Here is a 19,123-nt window from a genome sequence, read left to right as displayed (position 1 = left end):
TCTCGTTTCAGTGCTTGGCTATAGATGCTGGGGCTTTCTGTGAATCCTTGAGGTGCGCGTGTGAATTTAAAGCTTCGTCCATTTAAACTAAATCCGAACAAGTATTGGCTTTCCGGATCTATTGGGACGCTGAAAAAGGCATTCTTGAGATCAATTACAGTAAAGAATGTTGCTTCGGAATCAATAGCTGTCAGTAATGAAGAAATGTCTGGAACTACGGGGTATTGTGGTACAATACATTTATTTAATTCGCGCAGATCAATAACCAATCGATATACTGGCGGAGCCTTTGGATCAGTTCGTTTAAGAATCGGAATTATCGGTGAATTACATACATTGGAGTCGGTCTCCACAACCACTCCTTGGCCAATAAGCTCGTCAATGATTTGCAGTAAAGCCACTACAGCATCTGGGGGTAACTTATATTGTCGCATTCGTGGTAGTACCACTCCTGCCTTTAGTGTGACTCGATATGGTGTAATGTTCATGCAACCAACATCTGTAGGGCCTTGTGCCCATAAATGTGTAGGTAAAGTCTGTAGTCGGGAATCCATGTCTCGGGACACATAGTGCCCTTTGAAATCACGTAAAAACAATCTTACTCCTTCCGGAGAACAACATATTATAGCTCCTAGAGCTTTCAAAGTTTTTATACCTAACAAGTTTTCTGGGCATGATTTAGTAAGCAATAAATCTGTAGTTCGTGTCAAAGGACCAATCGTAAGGGGAAGAGGCTGTGATACTTCGTTAACGATAGGTTTTCCTGAAAACCCAAGGGAAATATTCTGTGAGCCTGAGAGGGGTGCCCCTGGAACTTCACTACGTTTTATGGTTGTTCGGCTTGCCCCTGTATCAAGTAAAAATTTTCTATCTTGGCCTAATAGTTCACTGTGTACATAAGGTCCTTCTTGATCTACAGGGACCTCAATAAGGGGTAAGCCAAGTTCCCTCTCTAGGCTGTTTCATGAGTATCGTTGATAATCAGGATAGTCATACTGTGCGGTCTGGTACATCTGTCGTGTCGTTGTTTGTGTGGCAGCAATAGGCTGCTGTGGTGGAGCTGGCATGGACTGTTGCGGAGCTGGCATGGACTGTGCATGCTGCGGAGCTCCTTGTGTGTTCTGATCCTGTCTAGGTGGCCGTGGTCTTTCTTTAGTATTACCTATGGCGATATTATGTTTTAAAACTGGACAATCGTGTACATAATGACCTGGCTGTTTACAATAGTTGCACATTCCTTTTACAGGACCTGTTGGAACACTGGACTGTGTCATACCCTTTTTATGACCGTCAGCTGGAACTGTCTGGGAAACTAGCATTTTCATTTTCGTGTCTTTCATGCGTCTTTGTTCATGTTCTTGTTCCTCTCTAATTCTATTGTGATGGTACTGTAGCATCTGTAACATTTGTGACGGAGTGTTACCTTGCCAGGTACTCTCGAATTTCAATACTCTATTCTTAACTTGGGGCAAAGAATTTTCAACTAACTTTGTCACAAACAGATGTGGATAAGATTAGCTACTTGCTTTTATTCCACTATTTATACCAAAACATTTTTCGAATCGGGCATAGAAATCACTAGTGTCTTCATCTTGCTTTTGTTTACAGGCTGATATTGCACCCCAGTCTTCCTTTTTCGTAGTTAATAAACGTGGCAGTACCTGTACTAGTAAACCTGGTAGTGTTTTGGTCTTCTCCCCAAGCCCTGCACCTGGACCTCGAGCTTTTTCTTCGTTTTCTAATGCTGTCCAATCTATCTTTTGGTCTCCCACCTCCCAATCCTTTTCCTTGAGTTTTTCATAAATGCCCGCAGGCATTAATACCTTCAGTATTGTCATAATGTCTGGATAGGTATACTCTCCCATGAGCAACATGTCTTTAATTTCACGGTGGAAACCTGCTGGGTCTTTGTCATGACTTGGTACCACCTTCTTCATTTCCAATAGTTCTATTTTAGATATGGGTGTGTATACAAACACACGTTTAAACTGATTGTCGTCACCTTTTATCGGGTGCACTTCGCGTAAGGGATTCTGTCTATCCATATAGTACGTCGTTCTTTCCTTGATGGGCAGTGAAACATGTTCGGGACATACAAAAAGAATGTACTGCTTTCTGGATTCTAGTATTTCTCTAATTAACTCAGTACCTGAACCTCTCCATTTATTCGTGAGTAATTTAGTCAATATATCAGGATCGGAGTGTTGGCCTTTATATAATATAAGGAGTTGTTGAATCATATAGGTACCAGCTAAACGCTGTTCATCTGGAGCGAGGTTCAAAAACGTGTGTGCTAATGTATCATCACTATATTTTCCGGGACTGTCAACCCAATGAACGGCTGACCTGGCTAATTCTTGTTCGTCCATAGAATCGAGTATATGATAACCCCTTCGTTCTCGGAGTAGGTTGTCAGCGGCTTGGAACGAATGTTCGGGGTACCTTATATTTATTATAGGAGTTTGGAAATTTCTGCTATTATCTGGACGTACCGGACGTATCGGATCAGTGAAGCATCTAGTATTATTGCAAGATCTTCCTCTACCTACATAGGCCATGGTTTCTAACTGTCCTGTGGGTAGTTCTAATTCTTTCTCCTCCTCGGTTTGCTCAGGTTCGTCTACTGCTAATCTGTCTTCGTGTATTCGTTCTATTTCTTTGCGGATTTTTCGGCACATAGCTACTATACATGATCGTTTATCGTGTCTCCCCTCTGATATATTCTGACTCCATGTGGTAAGAATTTGCATTTCTTTCGGATTTACCCCTGGTCGGTCTTGATTTCTAATCACACAATTTATGAGGAAACGTAACAGTTCCCCCTGTATTTCCACTTTTTGGTACTCCATGGCTCTGTCAATACTTTCGGAATCTCGTCCTGACTGGACAAAGTGATATATATTTTCTAAGTGCGTAGTCATTCCTGGTAGCTTCCCTAAATATATAGCAGCTCGTCGGATACGTAATGATGCTAGCACCATTTCGTCCCCTTTTCCGGGCACCGGGTCATATCTACAGTCTATTAGAAGTTCCTTGAGCGTGTTGGGAGTTACTAGTTTGGGCGTACGTTGGTGAGCTAATTCTTGAAAGGAAAGTTTATTTACTCTGGGTGGCGTGGAAAAAATGTTTGATGCACCTCCGGTAGCCCCACCTGGGGTGCTGGATGCGAAAGGATTCGTCGAACGTGATATAGCAACTATAGGTGTGGATACAGATGTCGAAGCAGATGTGCTTGCCTGAACTTGTGTCAGAGTTTGCTGTTGCGGAGGTACAGACGGAAGAGGGTCTTGGCGTTGAACCCCCTCTGCAGGCGGTCTATGTGGCGCAGCATTAGCATACTCGGGAGCTGCGTCGTCTAAATAAGAGGAAAGAAAAACATCTTCTGCGGTTCTGGGATGTCCTTTGGGATGTACCTTTATCGGAAACAATGGGGGTGGCAAGTCTTTCGGTATCTCCGGCGTAGCCTTAGGTAATCCTTCGGCCAGGAGAGGATACATACCATTCATAAGGGTATTTCGTTGTCTGTCTACTTGTTCTGATTTTACTCGAATACCTTCTTCAATTAATATATTTTCTCGAACTTTATTTGAATTTTCCTTACTCTTCTCTTCCTGTCTACGTGCTTTTTCTGTACGTCTATACGATTCTTTACGCCATAATTCAATGGCGTCTTTCTGTGATTGTCTAGCTTTCTTTTTCCATAATTCTTCCTCTACTTTTACGATGCACTCTGCATCCCAGGTCCCAGCTGCGGGCCACCTCTGACTTTCTGGTAATTCCTTGGTGTAGTCTACCCATAAATCAAGAAATAATATGGCGTCTAGGCCATGTTTATGATACATAAAGTACCCTGGAGTGTCCCTAGGAGGAATGCGAACAGCTTCTTCAAGTAACCCTTTTCTAGTTTTGATCCGTCTTAATTCCGAAAAGAGCGGCATTTTGAGAACTGATCTGATCTGATACCTAATTTTGAACACGTTTAATACAACGAAAACACAATAATGAACAGTCATTCACACCACAATATGCAGAACATATTTAAAACATTTAACATTTAATGAACAACAATGATGGCCGTTCACTAAGCATAATACTCGATACTAACTAGATAATTCTGACTTCATATATTAGACATACTTGATATACTGCTAAACAGTACAGATACACTGCTGAAACAGTGCAGACCGGATTTGTGTACCCAAATCCGTCTTGACCGGCACAACCTATGTGCACGTCAGAACGCCTCCCCGACAATGGTACTCACCGGGTAGCTCGGAACGGAAGGCCTTGGAACTGAACTGAACTGGACTCGGACCGGACTAGACTCGACTCGATACTTCGGAACTTCGGAATTTCGGAACTGGTGGGCCTCTGTATACCTCGGATCTTGCTCTCTCAGCTAGGCTCTGGTCGGGATACTTCGCACTTCTCACCGCCTCGTCTGGGTGTTGATCGCAGCCTCAGTTACCCCCGCTCGGCAGGAGGGAGATACAGGAAATCCTGTGGGTACGCGTTGTTGTCCGTCCAGCTGTGACAGGAGACCGGGCCTGCAACGCACCTCCGGCGCGTGAGATGAGAAAGTGTCCCTGTGCGGGCGCCATTCATGTGGTAAATAATTTAATTACCGGGACTTAATTTGATGCGGAAAATCTATAACAATAGCTCAGTAAAATAAGAGGCAGAATCCGTGGTATTAGAGGTTCGGAACGGGCTTTATTCCATAATCAATTTAAATCAATGAGCTCCATATTCCATCACCACGAAGGTTCAGGAAGTGAAGACCCAACTTTATTGACAGGTAATCATTTTTATACAATAGGCATTACAGTGAAACAGATGGAGGAGGCGTAACAATTGATAGCAAAGATAAGACATACATGCATAGCAAAAAATGGGTGTAACTGGGTGTAACTAAAGAACGTCATTGGATATGACGTCATAAATGGGTGGTTCCATGAAAGAATTTCGCAATGTCAGCAGAAATACTTGGCAGAGATGCGCACGCAGCAGCATGACGTGTGACTGACGTGTAACTGACGTGTAACTAGGGGGTGAAGGGGACTTGACATTTAGCTCTACATGTGGCGACAGAAGTCTGGGGTTATGTCAACCTAATCCCAAATCATATCTAATATCCTATGTTTAAAGAACTGTGTTATCCAAAAAGAAAGGTCTTCTTAGGATAGAATCTTATTCTATACTGACTATACTGACTGTTAATGCGTGTACAAGCGTCTAAGTGTCTATACTAGATGCGAGGGCCGAAATCTTTCATATTAACAGGGCTATGAATTACTTGCATAAAGACAGAGAAGCCGGGCCTTTTGCTCGGTAGCTGAAAGAATGTTTACTTAAACTACTAGACAGGAATGTATTGGATAGGGAGCGGAGCAAAGCAGATAATCTTGAAGGTGAAATACAGTTTTTGGCAGGCAACAGGCTGGAGTCAGGCACCGTTAGCCGCGCAGGGAGTAGGACAAAGTTCATGGGTACAGATGCGAGCTCGGACTGGAGCTTTCAGAGGCAGAAGGCAGAAAAGACTTGATGGCAGAATCAGGGCCTACTCGTCTGAACTGAAAAATGGGATAAGTGAACCATATAAAGCCGGTGGCCTTTCATACTTAGGGATAGAATATCCAGCCCATTCATGGCGGATCTGAAAGAGGACATGCTGGCGGTGGACGCACATGTGTTTGCGTCTTCATAACTGGAACTGGAGGAAACATACATGTACTTGTGATTTATACATGAAACCGTTGGGGTCCAAGATAGGGGACATAACTGACCAGAAAAATCCATATTTCCACACTCCAGGACACGTCGGGCTCCAGCCCAATAAAAGCTCCAGCAGCCTCTTCGGCGCCAGCCAACATTACTTTTGGCCTGCCTCCATCCACGGTCCCGAAAATGTTCCAACTCAGGACACGGGTCACCCACACCACGATTACACCTGCTGAGACGTCTCCGTCACATCTCATCGACGCCAACACCGGCAGGATGGTTATCCACGAACGGAGGATAACTTCGGAGCCACCTTTGGACCCTTTTCGGATCCCACTAAAAAGAAAGCTGCCTGTGGACTCAGAACCTGTCCTTTGCGAATCTTTCCACTCGCCCTACCAGGATCCACAATCATTCTCTCCCACACACTCCGACACGGATGCGTTGGAGGACTACATGGGTGACCAAGTCCCCTACCACGGAGACATAGACCCTGATGACCAACAGGACCCTGATCAAACTTGGGGCGACCCTGTAGACCCAGGTGCACCTCTAGATGCACAGGACCCACAACTCTATGGGGCGAAAACATCTCCCACAGAGGACACTGCAGCGTTCAACGCTCTTATTGAACGTGCTGCGAATAATCATGGAGTGCAGCTTCACTCTGACACCGTCGAGGACGACTTTCTTATGGACACCTTCGCATCCTCAGAAAGGCATGTAAAAACTCTGCCCATGTTGAAAGGGATCCTCAAACCAGCCAAGGACATCTTCAAAGAACCCACCAGGGCACGGGTGATAAACCCCAGGATCGATAAGAAATACAGATCGGCGCCTGGGGACCCTACTTACATCAGAGGCCAATTACCACTAGACTCCATTGTCGTAGCGAATGCTCGCAAGAGGGCACACTCGCAAACGACAGGTGACGCTCCTCCCCCGGACAAAGAGTCCAAGGTGTTAGAGACCTCTGGCAAGCGAGTTGCCGCCCAGGCTGCCAACATATGGCGCATAGCCAACACTCAAGCGCTCCTCGCTCGCTACGATAGAGCGCACTATGACACATTGGAGCAACTACTCCAACATCTCCCTGACCAGTTCAAAGAAGGTGCAGAAATTCTTATCAGAGAGGGACAGCTACTCACAAATGCTTCCATCAAGTGTGCACTAGATGCCGCAGACACGGCTGCCAGGGCCATAAACACAAGCGTCATGCTGCGACGACATGCCTGGTTGCGAATCTCCGGATTCAAACCTGAGGTGCAAAATAATATACTCAACCAGCCTGTCAACCCCGACTATTTATTCGGACCGGAGGTTGACACCACCCTTGAGAAAATAAAAAAGGACACGGACACCGCAAAGTCCATGGGGGCTCTCCAGACTCAGTCCTTTCGGAGCAGCTCCTTTCGTCGCCCCGGAAATAGAGGAGCAGGTAGAGGACAGGGGTCACAGCAGACATACAACAAGGGCAATACACAAACCACCTACGATAAAAACACCCGGGGTGGATATCGTGGCTCCAGTACAAAGGGAAGAGGACGCGGCTACGGCAACACCAGGTCCTCCCCCAAGAACAAGCAGTGACGCCCTCTACCTTCCTCCCGACCACATAACACCTGTCGGGGGAAGGCTACAAAGGTTCCTGTCCACGTGGAACTCCATCACCATGGACAGGTGGGTCAAAGATATTGTCAAATACGGTTACTGTCTAGAGCTAACCTCCACTCCACCCACAATTCCTCCAAGAAACCGTCCTATGTCCTCAGAGCACTTAACGCTCTTACAGCAGGAGGTGCAAAGTATGCTTCTAAAAGGCGCTATAGAGGTCGTACCCGTCCACGAGCAGGGTACGGGAGTGTACTCCCTCTACTTTTTAATACCGAAAAAGGACGGGTCACTCAGACCTATACTAGACCTAAGACCCCTGAACCGGTACATTCTTTCCGAGCACTTTCACATGCTCACTCTCCAGCAAGTCCTTCCGCTTCTCAAGCAGGGAGACTTCCTAGCCACGCTGGACCTCAAGGATGCGTATTTCCACATACCCATTCACCCCTCACACAAAAAATACCTCAGGTTCACTGTTCAGGGGCAGCACTACCAATTCAAAGTCCTTCCCTTCGGCGTGACAACAGCACCCAGGGTTTTCACGAAGTGCCTAGCTACTGTGGCGGCACATCTACGGAGGCAGCACGTACACGTCTACCCCTACCTGGACGACTGGCTCGTTCAAGCACAATCAGCCCAGCAATGTGCCAACCACATATCCCGCACCATTCACCTCCTTCACAGTCTGGGATTCTCACTAAATTACCCGAAATCCCATCTCCAGCCCGCACACGTACAACAGTACCTAGGTGCGACTATAGACACTCTGGCGGCCACAGCTCAGCCAAATTTAGTGAGGATCAACAGCATGCAAATGCTGATCTCCAGGTTCAAACCCCAACACTCACTTCCAGCGCGAGTGTTCATGCAGTTGATAGGCATGATGGCCTCCTGCATTTTCATAGTCCCACACGCGAGATTACATATGCGCCCGCTTCAGGAGTGCTTAGCACGTCAGTGGAATCAGGCTCAAGGACAGTTGAAAGACCTAGTGTTGGTGAGCGGTCGGGCATACAACTCTCTGCATTGGTGAAATCCACAAAACCTTTGCAAGGGCCGACCGTTCCAAGAGCCTGTTCCACAAATAGTACTGACAGCGGACGCGTCTCTCCAGGGATGGGGAGCTCATGTACTCCACTACACAGTGCAGGGACTATGGACGACACAACAGAAGAAGATGCACATCAACCTTCTGGAACTGATGGCAATCTTCCTGGCCATGAAGGCATTCAAAGTACATCTGTGCAACAAAGTCGTGTTGATCCGGACGGACAACATGACTGCCATGTACTACATACAGAAGCAGGGAGGAACACACTCTCCACAGTTGTCTCATCTGGCTCAGAGCATGTGGAAGTGGGCCATTCAGAGGAACATGTTCCTCATGGCAGAGCACCTCCCGGGCAAGGACAACCAGATGGCGGATCTGCTCAGCAGACACAGCCACCAGATGCACGAGTGGGAGCTACACCCTTCAGTACTCCAACCGTACTTCCAGCAGTGGGGTCATCCAGAGATAGACCTCTTCGCCACAAGCGAAAACGCAAAATGCCAAAGCTTTGCCGCCAGGTTCCTACATCCGCAGTCGCAGGGCAATGCGATATGGATGAACTGGTCCGGCAGATTTGCGTACGCTTTTCCCCCAGCGCCGTTGATACCGCTGGTGGCTCGCAAACTCAGACAACACTCCCTGACACTCGTCCTAGTTGCTCCTACGTGGGCACGCCAGCCATGGTACACCACCTTCCTCGAACTTTCCGTGGTGCCGCATCAAAGGCTGCCGGATCAAACCCGCGCATTTGACGCAGAACCATGGAGAGATTCAGCACCCAGATCCGCAACAGCTGAACCTGGCAATCTGGCTCCTGAAGTCCTAGAGTTTGGCTACCTCAACCTGCCACCTGACTGTATGGACATCATCAAGGAGGCCAGGAGACCCACTACAAGAGCTTGCTATGCAGCCAAATGGAAAAGGTTCGTCATTTATTGCAGTAATAATGACATTAACCCGCTGGACGCATCCATCCAAAACATCATTTGTTACCTCTTACACCTATACCGATGCAATCTGGCGTACACCTCTATACGTGTCCATTTGACCGCAATATCAGCCCATCTGCAGACCAGGCAGCACCTCTCTCTATTCAGAGTGCCTGCCATCAAAGCATTCTTGGAAGGACTCAAACGAGTCATTCCACCAAGCCACCCACCGGCTCCAATGTGGAACCTCAACCTGGTCCTCACACGCCTGATGGGTCCAACCTTTGAACCTCTCCACTCAAGCGAGATTCAATTCCTCACCTGGAAAGTAGCTTTCCTGGTAGCGATCACTTCTTTAAGAAGAGTTAGTGAACTCCAGGCACTAACAGTTCAAGAGCCATTTATACAGGTTCACGCCAACAGGGTCGTACTACGTACCAACCCCAAATTCATGCCCAAGGTAATATCGCAGTTCCACATGAATCAAACTATTGAACTGCCCGTTTTCTTCCAAAACCCACAAACTGTCGCGGAAAGAGCGCTCCATACACTAGATGTAAGGAGGGCCCTCATGTACTACATCGACAGGACTAAACCCTTTAGGAAGACAAAACAACTGTTCGTTGCCTTTGCCCCACACCACAAAGGTAACGCCATCTCCAAAGCAGGGATAGCCAGATGGATAGTTATGTGTATTCAAATTTGTTATCAAAAGGCAAAACGCACATTAACTATTCCCCCACGAGCCCACTCAACACGTAAGTTAGGGGCCTCCATGGCTTTTCTAGGAAATATTCCCCTGCATGATATATGTAGAGCAGCCACCTGGTCCACTACACACACATTTACCAAACACTATTGTGTAGATGTGCAATCAAAACAGCAGGCAGCTGTAGGACAGGCTGTTCTCAAAACCCTTTTTCAGACCGCTGCAGCTGGCACTGGTAGCCGCCGCTAATAGAGGGCACTGCTATACATTCTATGCACAGATATGAATTCAGCAGCCCACATGCCTCGAACTGAATATGCTACTTACCAGTATGCATCTGTTCTTGGCATGTAGGGCTGCTGACATTCATATCGCCCTCCCTCCTCCCCGGCGCCTGTAGCAGCTGCAGCTCTCAGAATTACTGTAAGCATGGTCATCACTTTCTGTATCTACTCCATCACTGCCACAATGGCGAAAAACAATCTGAGGATGGAGAGGATGCCCATGCGCACTGTAGTCCAGGGGAGGAGTCACCTATCCCAGGATACTTCGAAGACTCTTCCAGGACAACAACGTGCAAACATCCGGACCCAACACTAGGCGGCGATCTATGCACAGATATGAATGTCAGCAGCCCTACATGCCAAGAACAGATGCATACTGGTAAGTAGCATATTCAATCTGTGATCCAAAGGTATAGTTAAGACCTGAGCGACAGGACCTGATTGGAAAGCCTTTTTCTATGTCATTATGACAAAGGACATTTGAATAACTGATTATTTTACATGTTGCTCAGGTCTTAACTATACCTTTGGATCACAGATACTATATTTTTTTTTTGGGTGTGCTCATTTGTATTTTGAATCCATATGCTGTTGTAGGACTTGTCCTACTGTATCTATACCCTGATGGGAGGGTATTGTCTACACCATTGTAGCACCCCTAAAAGAAAGATATGATTCTATATATTTTGATGTGCAATTGACTGGTTATATGGATGTGCAGATCCTTAAGTCAATACCCATCTTGTTGTGATTATATTTCATATGATAATAAACTCAAATGAAGGGGGGTAGATGGAGAAATTGAGCAATGCCCGAATATTTAGAGAGATGAATGGCCTAAGACCTCATTCATTTAATGTCCGATGTTTTGAAGATTGTGTGACTCCCCCGTCCACTATTTGATGGTAGGGACAGGCAAGTGCGCGCTACCATTAGCCATCCCCATCAAGCAATGACAACGAATATACTGACAGGGAGCTGCCACAAAACAAGCAACATTCAAACTACTTTTACTTAACGGAAAAGGCTTAAACTCCCCGTGTAAAAGGCAGAAAATCCTGCTATCTATACTACACCATGACCCTGATATACATTTCTTGTTAGAAAATCACCTTGGACTCAAGAACAAGTTTGGAACGCACCTCAAAGAATACTCAGTACAGTTTTGGGCTCCGGTCTGCACGAAAACATCGGGGCTTTCCATATTATGCACACAAGACACTAGAGGGTACCGGTCTAGTGCAAAGAACGAGAGGGACTTTTTCTTAGAGCTTCCCTAGGACTACAGCTCATTCACCCTAAGAAATGTTCATGCACAAAACAAGTGCAGGAATCCTTCGTCAATAACTTAATAGACAACACAGTAAATCAAGAAAAAGGAAAGGTTATCAAGGTGAGAGGATGTGGCCTAAGGGCTAGAGCGGTCGACCTCGAAGCTGGGGAACCGGGTTCGAGTCTAGGCAGGGATGCTCAACATCCTGTCATTCTGGGCACATCACTTAATCTCCCGAGCCTAACAAAATGAATGTGTCCGTCTGTAACGCGACTAGTGCCCATGTAAAGAGCTGGGATACCTTCGGGTCGAATTCGCTGTTGATAAAACTCCCCCAAAAAGGAAGAAACAAGGGTTGGGAAGAACTTGGTACAGGATCCCCAGATGGACAGAACAGTAAACGTAGGGCACTCAGAAGGATCTAAAGATGGAGAAATGTAAGGAACAGAGACTGCAGGATATTTGTCACATGTTAAATTCCGAGGATAACTGTTATGTAATATGTTAAATGTACCCTCCCGATTAAGAAAAACAAACCACTATTTGTGCAACCTTTGGTAATCGTATTTTGAAAGACTTGGCTTGCTAAGTGGAATGTTTAATGCATACACAATCACAAAGACGAACGAATGATCACTACATCGTTTACTTAGGGCACATTCCACTCACAGGGGGAGTCTCAGTGGCTTCCTAGGTAATATCCTGCTAGCAGATATACATACAACTGCTACATAATCATCTTTACACACTTTCACTAAGCATGTAGACATTCAGGCCTGACAAAAATCACAAGTTGGCCAACCTGTACTAAAAGTACTGTTATTCAAGTCTCCTGCTTTAGCTCACGAGCTACCCCTTCAGGGATGTAGGGACTGTTCATTCCATGCACAGCAAATGAACTAGAGCATCAGATGCTGCAAAAGAAAATGTTGCCTACCTGGTATAATCGGTTTGCAGGTCATGGTGCTGTAGATTCATATGCGCCCTACCTGGCTCCCCGGATGCGAGTTGCGGGTTACACAAGTGGTAGCATCATTAATACTCACACAATTATTACAGGTTTCTTCTCTAGATTCCAAGACCATATAATTCTTTGCTCCTCTAAATATACTCTTAACGGTCCAGGGAGAAAAGAGCGCTGAGGTGGGGAGTCTCTGGCCTGGTGTAATACAGGTTACAGGGGAGATATCACAAGAAACTGAAAACCCTATTCAAATAAAAGCAACTTTTATCATTCGAGGCCAACACTAGATGGCAGGTGTTTGAAAAACAAGCTGCATACGGACTGGTATAGATAAGAAACATTTTCCTTCTGGTGGGTACCTAATTTTGTTGCAGATTCCACTCTGCCCTCTCTTCTTCCCTGAGAGATAGTTCTGTGATTAACAAGATCTCAAGGTATGAAAAATATTATTTTTTGTATTTGTCGTGGTTGTTGCTACTTTATTTACCCTTCTTCACTCTTCGATGGGGCGCAGAAAACATTTTGGCAACTGACGCCAGCATGCCAGTTGACACCTAATATATTCCAGTGTCATCACATTCTGCTTTAGATTTGTGGCTGAAGACGAAAGGCGCCACATTTCGGTGCTGGAACGGTACTCTTGAGGTAAAGTTTTTTGGACCAGTCGGAAACCTGGTTGGATAATTTATAATTTGATGAAAGCGGGAAGATTAGGTATGAACTAGAAATATCTTTATCAAAAGTAAAATTTTCTTTTATGGTTGACTTATTTCTGAGTTCTAGAATATCAAGATGTTCCTTAGTGTGGTTTTGATGGCAGTGGTGTTTCCCAAAAATGTGGAGTGGCAATAATATATTGCTCACTTTATTGAGTTGGTAATCTTTAAGGTGTTTTGGTTTGGCCCTGTCTCTATTGGATTGAGGTCTTAATTAACATCAAACTATTCTTTATATATTGTCAATCTCAAGTTGAATCTTCTTCGTTAGTATATGAGTAGAATTGGAGGTTGGCATGTTAGGATCAGAGGGAAGACGGGAAGGAGGCGTTGGAAGGTAAGTGTATGCGTTAGAAGTATGTGAACTCTGATGCACAATTTTTCCAGTAGATTACTCACCGTTTTAACAGACATAGGTATCAGACTGTAGCCAGAAAATTTCAGAGCAATAACTTTGTGACACCAGGTAGCCCCAACCGCAGCTCTTTTACCCACTTCCCTGTACATGACAACACATACGCTTTATAAAGCACATCTCTACTGTCCCAATTTTTTCTTTTTGTCAAGTGTATTGAGCATTTCTCCTCCTAAGATGACAGGTTTTGTCAGTTCTGCTATTAGCAGATGTCTTTCTCTGGCCCTCTCGATATCTGCAAATAAAGTATGACCCTTCAGTAGTACTTGCTACTTGTGATCAGCGTTCTCCGATTTACCTTAAAGTGATCAGGAAATGGGAAGCCAAGCTTTTTCGACCAAGGCCTGCTGTGCCACACAGTCCCTGTCTCCCTTTCCCCCAGCAGATAAGTCTCCTGGTCCCGTCACCATAAAAAGCCCTAGAATTTTAGGTCCTCCTATTTGTCTTGTAGAGAGAGGTCCAGCTTATGGGATGGTTCTAGGAGTCTGTTGTCATTCCCCAATGATTGGATCTTCCTTTTTCATCTTCTTTTGAACCAGACTTTATTCAAAAGTTGCTATTGGAATTTCTGGTGCCTTCAGCTGCAAACAGGCTGTGATTTTGCCATTCAACAAGACCACAGCTGGTTTCTACAGGTTGCCTCCGCCTCTTTCAGGCTTGCATTTGGCTCCTAATGTTGTTCTAAAGCTTACAACTCGAAAATCATGGACCTGGGAGAAGTCGATCCCTATGTGAAACCATGCTACTTACCCAGCACTGCCGCTAAAGGCTGAAAACTATATGAGGGTGCCATGCGTCGATTAAGCATTGCCCTGTGCTCCAGCATTGCTGATCTTAACCTAGTTAATGCACTAAAAGCATGACACAGTTTTGACAATGGTGTTAAAAACTTTTTGATCCCATGGTAAGCAAGTATCCTGCCTGTTTCCTTGAGCTGGATGCAGGCACAAATAAGGGGAGATGCCAGGAGAGCGATTGAAAAAATATGAACATTAACCCGCCACTGGTTCAGTTCTAAGGGGCACCACAAAGGAAAGTCGACTCCTGGAAATTATGGAAGAGACATTAAGAATTACGGTAAGCAGATCTGGTGAAGGCCGCCATTGTATATAGTCCAATATTCCGCGCTAAAGGATTCGTTGTGGCTATCAAGTTCTTTAAATTCCCGCTCCTAGTTCATGGCCCCAAAATATTACAAACCAGAAAACAGGGTCCTGTCTGTAAATCTGCTCATGGAATATAAGAGGACTAACTGACTCAACAGTTTTTTATTTTTTTATTTCTCTTTATTGAAGATATAGGTCAGTACAGTCTGGAGAATGCAGTAATACAGCATCATCGTAGTATTGTTTGAAGAAACTGAACTCCTTACAAAGTCATCTAAAACAAGAACACTATATCATCACGTCATACATATATAAGGCAAATCTTGATTCCATAGCTCTAAAACTAGGAAATTAGAGGGGCACAAAGGAAGTGAACGAGAGGGTAAGAAAGATGGAGGGGAAGGGAAAGGGCTGACCTCCTCAGCTTACTTTGCATACACAGAGCGACAACAACGTCCATCATCACATAGTATTGGCATCAGGTCAGCACACATGAGGGAAGGTGGGAGGGGGGATTGCGTCTTCTCTTGGGCCCACGATTGCAGGTAGGTCTGCAAAGGGCCCCAGCTATCTCTGGGTCGCGCCTGGACGGGCATTAGATCCCAGTGGGCTGCCAGCTGCTCCTGACAAAATGCTGCGTTCCTAAGCCAATCCTCCACATGAGCGATCGAGCGACAGCCCCAACACATCGCTACTCCCTGTTTACCAAGCAGCAGGAGCAGCAAAATTAATTTCCTGCTCCTATTTCCAGAGAATAGCACCTCCAGCCGTGCCCTCTGGCCCAGCTCGTGCTATGCCCATAGCTTGCTGCTGATTGTGTCCACGCTGGGCCGTGACCTAGTTTGCGCCTTATAGAGGGCCATATGCAAGGGAAGTGGCGCAGCCTGATCTTTTTCCTGGTACAGTGTGCGCAATGAATTGTGTAGGGTATACCCAGTGAGACCCAAATTGTGCCTGTGTACAGTTATAATAAATGTCCATGTCTGGTTCACCCAGTTCACCCTGCTAAAAAAAACCATCATTGTCCCCCAGGAGGCTGTGAGTTGTTTGCCCGCCCATGCCAATGAGATCATGTTCGAACGCCTACGCCTGAAGCTGCTGGATAAGCGGGAGGGGGAGATTAATGAATAAGTAAAGAAATGTGGACACTATAACCATTTTGGCAATGCGCAGGCGTCCCACCAAGGACAGTGTCAGCCTTACCCATTGTTCTAGATGGCTCTCCAGCCAGTCCATCAGGCGACCATAATTCGATCTCCATAGCACATCAACTTCTCGGCTTAGCCATATGCCAAAATACTTCACTGGGCCTTTCACCCAGTGAAGGGGCAACTCTGATCGAAACTGCACAGTGGCCCCCGTAAGCGGGAAAATCACTGACCTTGCCCAAATGATGAATATGCCCGATAGTCCACAGAATCTAATGAAATCTCTAATCAGTGTGTCAAGATTTCACATATACAGTAACATCATCTGTATACAAGGAGTCCAGTATCAGCCGGGGCATGAAGGCCAAACCTCGGTGGGCATGGTGCTGCCTAAGGTGGGGTGTCAAAGGCTCCATGGCGAAGAGGATGGGGAAGAGCGGGCACCACTGCCTCATCCATTGAGAGACCTGTAACGGGGGGAGAACACCCCATTGATTCGGAACCTCGCAGTAGGCCGAGAATAGAGGAGACCAACTAGCTGGATGAATTTAGGGCTTATCCTCAGCAACGCAAATAGGTTCAGCCATTCAAGAGAATCAAACACCTTGGTGGCGTCTAGGAAATAGCTGCTGCCTTCAGCGTAGTCTCTGTCTCATGAAGGATGGCAAAAAAGGTGCACAGGTTGTGTGTTGTGGCTCTACCCAGGACAAAACCGGGTTGATCTGGCCGCATATGAGAGGAGGCAGATTGGGGAGTTGCAAAGCAATTAGTTTGGCTAAGATTTTGTTGTCCACATTGATCATGGACAGCAGCCTGTAGAATTCATAGCTCTGTGTATCCTTATCAGGCTTTAATATTGTAATGATAAGTGCTTCTCTCATGCATGAAGAGTTCGATAAGCACCGTGGAATGGTCTGCAAGGGTTCTAGGTAAGTGTGCAACAACAAAAACCCAAGCCTCCGCATCCCAGGAAGCGCGCAAGAAATCAATCCTCAGCCAGCGGAAGTGATGCACGTACCCTCCTCTCTGTCTCCATTCTTATTCCTCCAAATGTCTACCAGCTCATTGTCTACTATAATGGAGTGGAGTTGCGCTGCCACTCTGGTATGTGGGGACTGCCCGGCCTGTCTCTCCTAGGGTCACGAACTGCATTGTAGTCACCTCCCCATAGTAGTACGCCTCCAAATCACTGCAATAATCTCAGGGTCATCTACGTTAGGGCCATAAATGGAGACGAGCCTGAGTGGGCACCCCCAAGCTGCCAGCCAGCATCACATACCTTCCTTGTGTGTCACATAAGGCCATTTGCGTGCGCCAGGGCAAGCTCTTCCTGATAAGGATAGCAACCCGAATGCGTAATTCGAGTAGCACGCCATGTGTTCTTCCCCAATCCACCCCAGTCGCAAGAGCATGCTGGTGTGCTCAGTCAAATGCAATTCCTGTAAAAAGCAGATATCTGCCCAATGACAATTCAGATGAGTGGCTGCTAATCTCGCCTTGCACCTATCGTTCAGGCCACTGATATTCCAAGTTATTGTTGATTGTACTCTGATTGGTTACAATGGCACAGGTTCTGTTGCTTGATCTGGACTGTTAGCCATGATCGCTTCATTCATGATTGCAGGAGCTGACGAACATCGAGGTAGGTCCTTAAAGTGTGACGGGTCCCATGTGATGGACTTTCCAAGATGATGTGCCATCACCATGTGTCCTTTGCACGTCACAGCCCTCAGAAGATAAACAACAGTGTCTGTTTTCTGCTTTTGTTTCTGCTTGACCAGGACCCAGTCATCTTGATCGAAGACTGTTTCCTGAGCACGTCGATGCGAATGTCATACGTTTTCATGTTGCACTTTTGCGAATTTTTTGTTACACGGTCCTTCTCAGTATTCAAGGACTGGCCTACAATCCACTGTGGCAGTTTGGTTCTGATGGCTCTCCCAAATAGCAAAGTGGCAGGACTTTGGATTAAGAAGTTGAACGATACGCTTGGAGGGCTTGACACAGGGCCTGGTTTAACTTGATTCCCTCCATCGATGCTTGTTGAATCACCCTTTAGTGGTTACCCATGAATCGTTCCACAACACCATTGGAGTTGGGGCCACAGAGGTGAGCTCTTTTGATGCTTGACATTTAGTCTGACGAGAAACTCATTGAATTCTTTGCTGTTGAACGTAGGACCATTGTCAGATTGGAGAATGGCAGGGATACCCCATTCTGCAAAGAAATTTGTCCAGACGCTCATTGACCTTGTCATGGGTTGCAGATGATAACTCGTCTACTAAAGGAAAGCGTGAATATGCATCAGTGACTACCATGAGATGATGTATGTTTCCTAAAGGCCCAAAGAATCAACTGCAATTCTTTCCCAAAAATGTGCAGGAAGGTCAGACCTTGTCAATGGGCTACGTCACTTTGGGGGAAAGGCAGTTGCAAAGATGGCACTCTTTTAGTTCCCTCTTAATTCACTCCTCTAAACATGGTAACCACACTCGGTCTTTTAGGGCTCCTTTGGTGGCTACAATGCCCCAATGTTCTTCATGGCCTAGTTCAATGACTTAGTCTTAAACTCTCAGGTATGACGCTTCTCGGGCCTCTCAATACAAAACCTTCCTTGCTAACAGACATTTTATTTTGTACATTTTTGAATTTTTTTAATTCAACATTGTCTGCAAAAGGTTGAGCATTCTTCCACGACTGAGTTGGAATTATGTCTTTGAGGATAAGTAGATTCTTATCAGCGTTAGTAGCAGCAAAAACCTGTCCAAAGGATAGGGCTGCTGCCGTGCTGGACCTCACGATGAAGTTAATGTTCTCCTCAGCCGTTTCCGATGTCAAACTGTGACAATGTAGCAGTACTCATGAAAAGTAATCAGCAGGGTTCTAATCTTTACCTGGCTTGTGTACAGTTGCATCATCATACTCTAGCAGTCTTAACCCCCACTTCCCAATGCCAGGGGGCATCTTGGCTTTTGGGTTTCCAAAAATAGTGAGCAGCGCTTGGTGGTCTGTAATGATAGTGAAACATTTTCAATTTACAAACACATGAAAATGTAAGCAGGCCCACACTAAGAGCCAGACTCCTCCTCTGGCTGAGAATAGGCATGTTCTGTGTCAGACAGGCATAGAATGGTATAGGCCAGAATGTGTATCTGAGCAATTGGATGACGTTCTGTTGAGCAAGTCAACTGTT

General features: G+C 45.9%; 1 protein-coding gene across 1 annotated transcript in view; it reads left to right on the top strand.

Moving 5' to 3' along the window:
- Positions 1-19,123, top strand: part of CNOT6L (CCR4-NOT transcription complex subunit 6 like) — an 844,987-nt gene that overhangs the window by 725,896 nt on the left and 99,968 nt on the right. The gene's annotated exons all lie outside the window — the stretch shown is intronic.

The sequence above is a fragment of the Triturus cristatus genome, chromosome 2_2, assembly GCF_964204655.1.
Source record: "Triturus cristatus chromosome 2_2, aTriCri1.1, whole genome shotgun sequence".
NCBI classification, from domain to species: domain Eukaryota; kingdom Metazoa; phylum Chordata; class Amphibia; order Caudata; family Salamandridae; genus Triturus; species Triturus cristatus.
The sequence above is the reverse complement of the archived record's forward strand: the minus strand, read 5'-3'. Positions and strand labels throughout refer to the sequence as shown.